Source organism: Microtus oregoni, unplaced genomic scaffold (genome assembly GCF_018167655.1).
Source record: "Microtus oregoni isolate MIOR12 unplaced genomic scaffold, Mior012 000007F_ref0000211, whole genome shotgun sequence".
Lineage (NCBI taxonomy): Eukaryota > Metazoa > Chordata > Mammalia > Rodentia > Cricetidae > Microtus > Microtus oregoni.
The window spans coordinates 35,200,462-35,210,989 of NW_024543066.1; the positions used below are offsets into that span (position 1 = coordinate 35,200,462).

The window sequence follows — 10,528 nt, forward strand, 5'->3', positions numbered from 1 at the left end:
GGCCTGGCGGCATGGGCCTGTGATTCTCGCTACATGGGAGATTGAAAGCTGGGGGGCGGGAGAAGGGAAGTTATAAAGAAATGGGGAGGAAGGCCAGGAGGTCAGGAGCCCTGTGAATTGAGGATGTGGAGGGGTGTTGCAACCTGAGAAATAGCAGTAGCATTGCCTGAATGGACCCGAGCCTCTTGTGCAGCCCTGATGAATCAAACGGCCCTGAAGTACCACCTGCCTGCATGGCATTTCATTCACTGTAGCCATTTGAGTATTAGCCCGTGCGGAAGATTCCCCTTCACTACAAATCAAGAGAATTCTGTTGACGCCGTAGTCTTGCTTAAGTGTAGGAGTGGGAAAGCTAAGGTGGGATTGTTGCACCGAATTCATTTTGCAGAACATAAATTCAGTGATTTTGGGTATCCTTGCCTTCCATTGCTGACTTTATGTTATCCTCTGCTTATTATATTTTCATCAATATTTCTTGTTCAAGAAGAAAGCTTCCCCTCCCCACCAAAAAAAAAAAAGGTTTCATTTCCCATAAAATCATTGTCTGTAGGCAATTGGTTTGAGCAAGCACAGCCTCCCTCCAGTTTGCAGACTACAGCCCTAGTGGATAGTGTCTTGTGCTAAAAAGAGCCCATGCCGCAGATGGGGCAAACACACACTTTCCAGACACCGATGACAAACTGCAAACACTCTCTTGTTTGCAGATACTGAACCCGTTTTCTTTCTCTTTCCCCTTTCAATCTTTGATGACATTAGCTGAGAAGCAAAAATGTCATCACCTCTCCTCTTCATTTTGTCTCAAGGGCCACAAAGAAGCCTCTTAAATCAGTAGACCTCACATTGTCACCTTCATAAAGGCCTGGGAGGCAGGGTTGATCACAGTCAGGAACTGGGTCAGCCCAAATAGGGAGGTCTGCCTTAGCCATGCAGGTTAGCTCTTCTTAAAATCTGGATTATAGTTACACCTGTTGTATATTAAAATTTATCATAATTATCGATTATGTAGCCTCCAAAGGTGGAGAGATGGCATCTCTCCTCATCATTCTATCCACAACGTCTATTCTGGGCACTGGTACTTGGCAGGCCCTTTGATGGATGAATGAGTAAGTGAATATGGTTTTCTATGGGACCACAGGAGGTCCATCAAAGATCTCCCTGCAGAACCAGCAAGCGGCTCAGCTGGCAAACATGCCAGTCTGATTACCTGAGTTTCATCTCTGGAATCCACAGAACAAGCCAGATGTGGTGGCATGTGTCTGTCACTTGAGAGAGTAGAAACAGTTCAGGACAGAGCCGCTGTAACCAGAGAAGCGCTACCTCAACAAGGTGAAGGTGAGAACTGACCTCCCCACACATCCAGTGCCGCTTACACACCTGCGCTTACGCACTTAACATACCAGGCCAGTCTGGTCTATGGAGTGAGTTCTAGGCCAGCCAGGGCTATACAGAGAAACCTTGTCTTGAAAACCCGATAATAATAATAGTTTGAGTAGTAGAGCGCTCTTCTTCAAGTCAGTGGAGTGCAGCATGCTTTTGGTCCTGGGCATTTCCTTCCTGCTACAGCAAGGATCTAAGGCTTAGAGAAACACTAACAAAACAGTAGTGAGACAACAGAGAACACCGGTCAGACTTTTCTTTGAGCAGCACCCATGATTTTTGGACAAGAGACAGCCTCTCTGACTTCAGTCTCCTCGTCTGGGAAATGGAACCAAAAAATAATTCCTAAATGAAGCAATTTCATTAAGTGAAACCAACTGATTCCCCCCCACCCCTGCCAGGCTCCTTCCTTCTCATAGGATCTGTTTAATTCAAAGAAGAACAAAGACTGGGCATGGTTGGGCATGTCTTTAATCCCAGCTTCCAGGAGGAAGAAGCAGGAGGATATATGAGTTCAAAGCCAGCCTGGTCTACAGAGTGACTTCCGCGACAGCCAGAGCTACACAGAGAAACCCTGCTTGGGGGTGGGGGGAACGAGGAGGGGAGGTACAAAGATATGACAGGAAGTCCTGTACCAGGTTCTGTTCCTTCTTTTTCTTTGCCATTTTCTCTTGTTATTTTGACAACACTATTCTGATTCCCAAGCCTAAGTTGGAAAAAAGAAATTAGGAGTCAGTAAGATGGTTCAGAAGGTAAAAGTATTTTCCACTAAATCCTCTCCACCACACGGGACGGCTGTAGGCCCATATTTCTATATGGTGTGGCAGCCAGGCGCTAAAGGAATTGTATAAAAACAATCTTTCAAGTCTAAGATAATTTTATGTGTGCCCTTTGGCATGGCTGCTGGGGATGGCAGCCCTGGTTGCAATGCTCCCATTGGCTGCATGGTTGCATTAACCTCTCTTAAATCCTGAATTAATCTCCACTTTCCCGATTTCTTTTTAATAACAAAAATTGGAGAGTTTAATGGAGAATTAGATAGTGATATATGTCCACTATCCTAACAGATGACCACAGTTCAGTCGCTTAGACAGACATGGTGGGAGGAGACCCAGCTCCCTCAAATCATTGTCTGTGACATGTGACACAGCATGCATGCAATCCTCCCCTAAATAAATATGTAAGTATAGTAAAAATTTTAAAAACCATAGTGCTGATATTGTTGTCCATACTACACAGGGTGAAGCAGAGCTGTATTTAACAAGGTTTATGAAAGTGCCCTGAAAGGTGTTTGGCTGAGGCACACAGACAAGTGTTAAACAAGGTGAAGGTATCAGACTTAGTGAATTTCTGCAAGGCTCTGAAGCGATGTTTCCTGACTGTGCACTTGCCTCTACCTGTCACCAAAACAAAAGCGCAGTGAAACAAAAGCTTTTATTTGTACCACCCTGTGTGTGTGTGTGTGTGTGTGTGTGTGTGTGTGTGTGGTCACGTGGGTATGTGTGCCTATGTTTGCCAATGTGCATGCAGAGGCCAGAGTTCTTTCCTTATTTCTTGAGACAGGATCTGTCCATCAGAATTTAGAGCTCACTGATTGGTTACGCTGGCTAGCCAATGAGCTCCAGGGATCCACATGGCACCCTGATTCTCCCCCCAGCACCACCATCCTCACTATTGGGTCAGCAGATGTCACCACCCTCATCTTTTCCCATGGGTTCTGGGATCAACGCAAGGCCACCTTCATGCAGCAGATCTATCTCCCTAGCCTTGCATTTTCTATTTTGTGTTCTTCTTCTTCTTCTTCTTCTTCTTCTTCTTCTTCTTCTTCTTCTTCTTCTTCTTTTACTTTCCTGTGTTTGTTATTTCTTTAAGGCCAGATCTCATTGGGTATTTTAGGCTGGGCCTGGGACTCAGTGATTTTCTGGCTTCAGCCTCCCAAGTGTTGAGGTGATAGGAATGAGTCACCACAACTCAGTCTCCTGCCAGTCCCCCCCCCTTTTTATTATGCAAGTCATTAATCTAACAAGGCAGTGACCCTTGACTTTCAGAATCAATGAGTGGTTTGCAATGGGGTTGGAGCACCCCAGTCAAGTCTACTGTGCAGCAGGAACAGAGCCACAGGCTCCGTGGTTTCTAACCTTCTGCTAAAAAGCCACTTATTTACATCCTTGTCTAGAAGCACTGTGCCTTCCCTGGAATGTGCCCTACTCCCACACAGGGGAAGGTCTGCTAGTTACTCACTCCAGTGACACCAAATGGAAAAGAAGAAAACAGCAACGAAGAGAAATCAAAGTAGAGCGGGGGCTTTCCCGTCCTCTGCGTCAGGTCAGGCTTCACGAGACCAAAAGCAAGTGACTAACAGTGATTTGTTAAGAGCAAAGGGACTTCTATAAGGATTCCTTGCAAGGTGGAAGGGACCAGGGAAAGGCAAAGGTGCAGTGCTAGACCTCCTTGCCTGCTCACGTAGCAGAAGCTTGAACCCTGAAAAAGGGGCAAAGAAGAGCCTTTGTTGCACAGCGAAGGGTCTCTCGCCCTGGCTCTCCTCTCCTGCCAGGTAAAGCTATCTAGAAAAGGAAAGCCTTCATCCTCATGTCTTTACACAAGAGAAGTCTGGGGACTGTTCTTCCTGACCTGCGGACTGCACTCACCGGCCTGGCAAGCCTGGGCTAGACTGCAGAATGAACCTCTCGTCCATGCTTGCCCTACTTTCGGGCACAGGGATGGATCAAGAAATATGAATTCTTTCTGTACACAGATTAAAGACCCAACTCCATCTCTTTTGGAAGAATAATCCAAGGATTTTTGTTTTTTTTACGGAGTCACATTAAAAGTGATGGTTTATTGGCTCCTGTTGTGTCCTATGTGTTTCATATAGACTATCTCACTTATTTCTATATTATCTCTTGATGATATATCAATGTGTCGACATTATTGGAATATCTCTGTAGATATTCAAATCAAGTAACTCACCAGGTCGGTGCAGTGATGCCAGGATGCTATAGTACAGGCTGATTCTGACACCAGATCTGGGGCTCCATCTTGGGCTTCTTGGTGTTAGTGACATTTTAGACTGATATTTGGACAGTTTTGTGTCTGGAGGGACTGTTCTGTGCTTTATAGGATGTCCAGTAGCATCTCTGGCCTCCCTTCATCAGAGGCCAGCAGCAACCTTCCCTATGGTTATAACAATCAAAAATATTTCCAGACATGGCCAAATCTCCAAAGGCAGGCAAAGCCAACCTCCCTCCCCATTAATGGCCGCCACTCTAGGGTGAGGCTTGTGCTATGTATTGTTTTCCTGGTATAAGTAAATACATAGGCCATTGCTCAGAAGAGGAACTGCTGGAACAAACAACAAAACCCTCAGCACTCCAGCAGTCTCCAGGGGCGCATGATATTACAATAATGCGAGCCCACTCTACAGTTATGGATCATTATGTGACTCACTCTCCATGTAGCACAGGGTGATCTAGACTTCACAATTCTCCTGTCTCTGTCTCCCGCGGGCTAGAATTATTGGTGTGACCACTAAGCCTGGCCCCTAGGTGCCTTGGTGTCATTTTCCCTCATGGCAGCTAAACCCGGAGGGAGAGCTAAACCTCAAAGAGCTAAACCACCTCCAAGAAATGAAGGCAGGAGAACTGTGATGGCCTTTTTTCCTTCTTAACTTGATTGGTTTTGAAATCACCTAGGAGACACAGCTGGGCCTGTCCTTGCCCACAGGGGTTTAATCGAGGAGAGAAGACCCACCCTGACCATGGGTCATGCCATCCATGCCCTGGGGTCCCAGACTGAATAAAATGGAAAACGGGAGAAAATGAACTGAACATCAGCATTCACCTCCCGCTGCTTCCTGACCGCAGAGCTCTTGGCTCTGCCACCATACCAGCTACCATGGCGAGCCGTTCTCTCAAACTGTGAGCCGAATAAACCCTTCCCTAACTTGTTTTTATTAGTTATTTTGTCTCAGCAACAAGAGAAGTACAAACTCCCAAGACAGTATATAGCACCTATGTGAGCTCTGGAGAGGCAAAGTCCACAGTTTATGTCCCTATACAGTTCTGACATTTGCTGGTATCCAAACCAGGAGCTGTCATGAAATATGATGTTTTATAATAACTCCTGATCATTTGATTAAAATTGCTATACCATCTTCCCGGCTTATATCTGAATAGTAAAATTCACAGAAAAACTTAATGCTGATATTTATGAAACAGCTGAGAACTGAATGACAAATTGTTCTTCTTTGTCCTTAAAAAAAAAGAGACAGAATGAACTCCCATTTTAATAAAGAGGAATGTTCATTGTCATCATTCCCAGGGCTGGGGACATAACTCAGTTGGGAGAACACTTGCACAGCATTCATAAGGACCTAGGAACAATCTCCAGCACCATATAAACCAGGCACAGTGGTAGCAGGTACCTGGGATCCCAGAACTCACGGTGGCAAAGGGAGGATCAGAAGTTCAGTCATGTCCAGTTATGCAGTAAGTGCTAGGCTAGTAACTTCAAAATCTGTTAAGTGAGCTATATGTATTTCATTGGAAGGAAGGGAGGGGGAGAGAGGAAAGGAGGGGGAAAGGGAAGTAAGAAGGAAGGGCATTGTTATAGGATGGGGTAGAAAGAAAGGGCTACAGGGAAGACTTTTAAATTACTTTTTTCTTTAAATGTTCACTACCATGCCGAGCTGTAATATAAAACCATAGCAGGAATGCTCACATTCAAAACATATAAATTAAAAGTAAAGTAATAGTAGTTGCTTTTAAAGCCACAATTTGAAAATTAAAAACAAAAACTGAAGATGTTAGGAAGATAAAAAGAAAAATTTCTCATCCATATATTAAGATACCAAGCTTAGCTAAAAAGACTGTCATTTCCTATAAAATTATAAATTTTCACATAAAAACAAAAGAACTTTAATATAAGCCTACTAATAAATAATTTGACTATTAAAACAGCCAGACTCCCCTCAGTACTTATTCTGTTATGCACAAATCACATTTAATCTTCCTCCCAAAGCCACGGGGTCCACACCTATTATTATTCCTATTTTAAACAGATGTCACTTGAAATTAAAATTATGATCCATGTGGTAGAAAGGGAGCTTCAAAGAGGTGAAACAACATGGCCAAGAACACACCTAGACCAGAGTCAAGCCACGGTGGAGTGAAAGAGGGGTTACATCCTGGTTCTGTTGGCTTCTTCCAGTGTGTCCCGGAATCCCTATGTTAAATGCATTTTCAGAGGTCATTCTCTTCCACTAGCCTGTATAGAAAGTTAAAAATCCAACTCAAAACTCAAGCGCTAGGCATAAGCACGTATAAGCATGGCTTCCTGGGTACTGTGTGTGTGTGTGTGTGTGTGTGTGTGTGTGTGTGTGTGTGAGAGAGAGAGAGAGAGAGAGAGAGAGAGAGAGAGAGACGGGGGAGAGAGAACTCGTCTCTTATTTTGTTGCTTGTAAAAATCTGCAGCAATACAAACCGCCCAGCCAAAAACATCAAGGAGAAAAGAGATTTATTTTCACATGTTTTAATACATTAGAAGGAATACCAATTAAAGGGTATTTCTAAGTTATTTTTTCTACATATGCTAGAGCATAAACACTCAAATGAAGGTGGTAAGTTTATTGATTTGTATCTTAATTTTTTTTAGATGGTCTCACTGTGTAGTTTGGGTTGAACTTGCTATATATATCAGGCTGGGCTCAAACTAATAGAGACCCACCTGCTGGTGTTTCCCTGGTGATGGGATTAAAATCATGTGCCGCTACATCTGGCTGTTTTGGATCTAAAATTTCTCCCAGTAGCTACTGTCTAGAAGGTTTGGACTATGGTATTGGAAGTGGGGAAGGTTAGTGGGGGGTAACTATGAAGTGAGAGCTTGCTCTGCCATATACTCCCAGCCCTGCTGCTCAGCCCTTCCGTAAACCCAGATCACCTGGGCCAAGTGGACAGCGACCTCTACGCCTTTCCCAGGGTGTTCCTTCTTGCCTCGAAGATGCCTTGTTGCTGTCATAAATATGACACAACTTCTGACTTAGCTCAGCGAGAAATACTGCCGTATGTATAACCCTGGTTCTCCAGAAGCCCATGTTGGCCTCGTTCTGCCTTTGTCTCTGCCAACTGCAGGTTTGCAGACACTGGGGCAATCAGCAAGATGCGCTGCAGCGTCTGAAGACAGCTCCAAAGCAGGCGCTCCGGGACTATTCTCAGCAATGACAGCATCACTAGATTTAGTATCCCTCTTGCCAAAGGAATGCTTTTGAAGGGGAGAAATATTCACTTGGATATAGAATAAAGACGTATTTGTTTTAATACTTAAATAAAGAATTGAACCCCTCGGTTGTCTTTATGTTGAAATGAATAGACAGACTGCTGTAACAATGATATTTCGGATTTTTGATGCAAGGGTCAGGCCATGTAGCAAGCTCTCTGTAGGCACAAAGCAAGTCCTAATATGATGTTTTGAAATGAAAGCATGCCTCTCCTGTTAGTTTGCAGAGTTATTGGAGATTTCCATTTCTTGAATGAAAAGGGAAACTTGAAACAAACAAAAAATAAAATTAAAATTAAAAAAATCACACCATCACCACCCAACAAAACAAAGCCCAGACTTAGCTAGCTGGGTGGCACACACCTTTATTCCCAGTACTAGGGAGGCAGAGACAGATGGAGTTCTGTAAATTCAAGGCCAGTCTGGTCTACATAGTGAATTGCAGGCTAACCAGGGATACACAGAAGACACTGTTTCAGAATGAATAAAATCAGACCCACTAAATGTCAGTTCCTCAAATACCTCTTAGAGATTGGGGCTAGAGTTGAGGGGTAGAGTGCTTGCTTGGCATGTGTTAGGCTAAGTTTGATCTCCAGCACCAAAAAAATAAAAATAAAAATAAATACTTCTGGTAATGCACACGCTTGTAATTACAATATTTAGGAAGTAGAGATAAAAGGATTAGCTATGTTTGAGGCCAATCTGGGCTACGTGAGTCCTTGTCGGTCCCCAAAAATGTTTTTTAAAAAGAAAATAGCTCTTGGTTTTCTCAGGGAGCAGGCATTTTGGTGTGTGCCAGAGGATGTTCCTGTACCCACGGCCTGGAAGGAAAGAATTCTTTCCCAAACACAAGTACCTTCCAATGGCAAAGAAATCAGAGGCACCATGAATCAGTTGTTAGACACAGATAAACTACACACCACACATAACTAACAGTGCAGGGTGGGTCGACCAGATATTCAGCATTACTTTAAATGAAAGACTTACACACCCAAGTTCAACAACAGAAAAGAGACAAAGCCTAGGTTACGTTTTTAGATATGTCTTAGACACCTATCCTCTGAGATGCCAGGGATGGAACAGACATGAGGGCAGGCCACGAATAACTTCAACAGAGCAATTGTGGCTAGTACCTTCTACAAGGGCAGTTTCCTCTTAACCACAGGAAAAGGAATCCTCGCTAGTACAGACACTGACTACAGGACTCTAGAACACTAAAGTTTGCCTGTGGTATGCAATGCGCTTGTTGACGCTCTCCCCCTCCATGTTTTCTCAGAAGCTGCCCCTGACTGCACAAGAGCAAATGGTACCTGTGGATTACGACTCTACACACACCTACATTATATGTGTTCTGCCCAAAGCACACAAGGTTGATAACCATTATGTATCGGAAATCTCACTCTGTGATTATTCCTTTTGCCCAGTCTCTTCTCATCACATGTCCATGCAAAGCCATTTCTAACCCAGGTTGGAAATATGAGGTACCACTTAAGCAAGACAAAGTGCTCACCAGGACCAAGGGTCCCTCTGTTATCACTGGGTACTTAATACTGCTCAGGAAGTTGAGACACTTGATTGCCTCCAGGTCCTGATGACTAACTGGCCAGCCTTCCACTAGGTTCCCAATACTCCATGGCTTGCTGAGTCCTAGACCCCATTTGTCCTGTCTAGAGCTCCTCAATCTGCTGTCAAGGGGATACCCTCCTGGTTGTGGAGGTCCACAACCACCTCCACTGAAAAGATAGCATTCCCAAGACTAATATATTCCCAGCATTGTACCGCCAACTACCTCTGCAACTTCGTGCTTTCCAGTCCCTCAGTTCACCTTAGCCCCTAAATCAGCAAACCTCGGTTTTCAGCACAATTAAGCTCCTTGTAGCTTCTCCTATGAGTACCCTGCTCCATCCTCCTCAAGGAGGAGCTCATGCCTTGCTCACCTTACTCTTTCCGGGGTTCCCCTCCCTCGGCACCCCCTTCTGTCCTGCCCTTCCTCTACTAGGCATTCCCCTGCGGGGTTCCGTTTTTTGCCCTGTGGAGGGCGCCCCAAGAATGCGCACAGGACTCCCCCTCCCCTGGATCCTGCCCTCCTATTCTCTGCGTTCATACACCCTCAATTAACCATCGTGACATCTACCCCAAACCCCAGTTTCCCAGGCTCCCATCCCCAAGCTTCTCAACACCGCAGTTCGGAGTCCTTAGATCCAGTCCTTCAGGGCTCTGCACCTCCCCAACTCTACGGTCTGGACTGTCTATCCTGCATTCTAAAAAACAAAAAACAAAACAACAACAAAAAAAAGCAGTACTGAAACTCCAACATCGGGTCCCAATCCCAGCCCCTGGGGTCGCGCGACACCTGTCAATGCGGTTCTACATCCTCGCTGCAGAGTCGGGTCAGGCGCTCCCCAAGGACTCGATTCTGACATCCCCGCCTCTTGAGCCCTGGCAGAGACTCTCCAGCATCGCAGTGGAGACCTGCACCCCGCCATCTCCCTGTTCCCCCACCCCCACCCCACCACCCCGCGACGGAACTCACCAACACCAGGCGCGACCGAGCTCCCGCAGCCCAGCCCCGGCAGCCACACTCACGCCTCCGGCTCCGGGAGAGCTCCCTCCGAGCGGCCGCGACCGCGGAGGGCTCTGCACCCGAAAGCGGCGGGGAGGAGGGGACAACCCGGGCCGGTGACGCCCAGCTCCGCCCCTTCCCGGCCCAGGGGAGGGCGGCGTAGCCCGGTGCACACCCAGCTGCCACAGCCACCGCAGCCGAGGAAGTTGACTGACGCCGCTTCCTTCCACTCACCTTCAGACCCTAGCACCCGGACTTTAACTGCAACTCCCCCAGGGGCTTGAGGCAGCGACCGATGCAGTATGCACTGTGTTC

General features: G+C 45.9%; 1 protein-coding gene across 3 annotated transcripts in view; it reads right to left on the reverse strand.

Annotated features, from left to right (window-relative positions):
- Paqr8 (progestin and adipoQ receptor family member 8) overlaps positions 1–10,321 on the reverse strand; it is a 47,160-nt gene extending 36,839 nt beyond the window's left edge. The window contains exon 1 of one of the 3 annotated variants that reach the window (XM_041655660.1): positions 10,184–10,321. The gene's annotated coding sequence lies outside the window, so the exon portion shown is untranslated. The remainder of the gene's footprint in view (positions 1–10,183) is intronic. The other 2 variants (XM_041655661.1, XM_041655662.1) reach the window with 2 other exon arrangements.
- Positions 10,322–10,528: the final 207 nt, after the last annotated feature.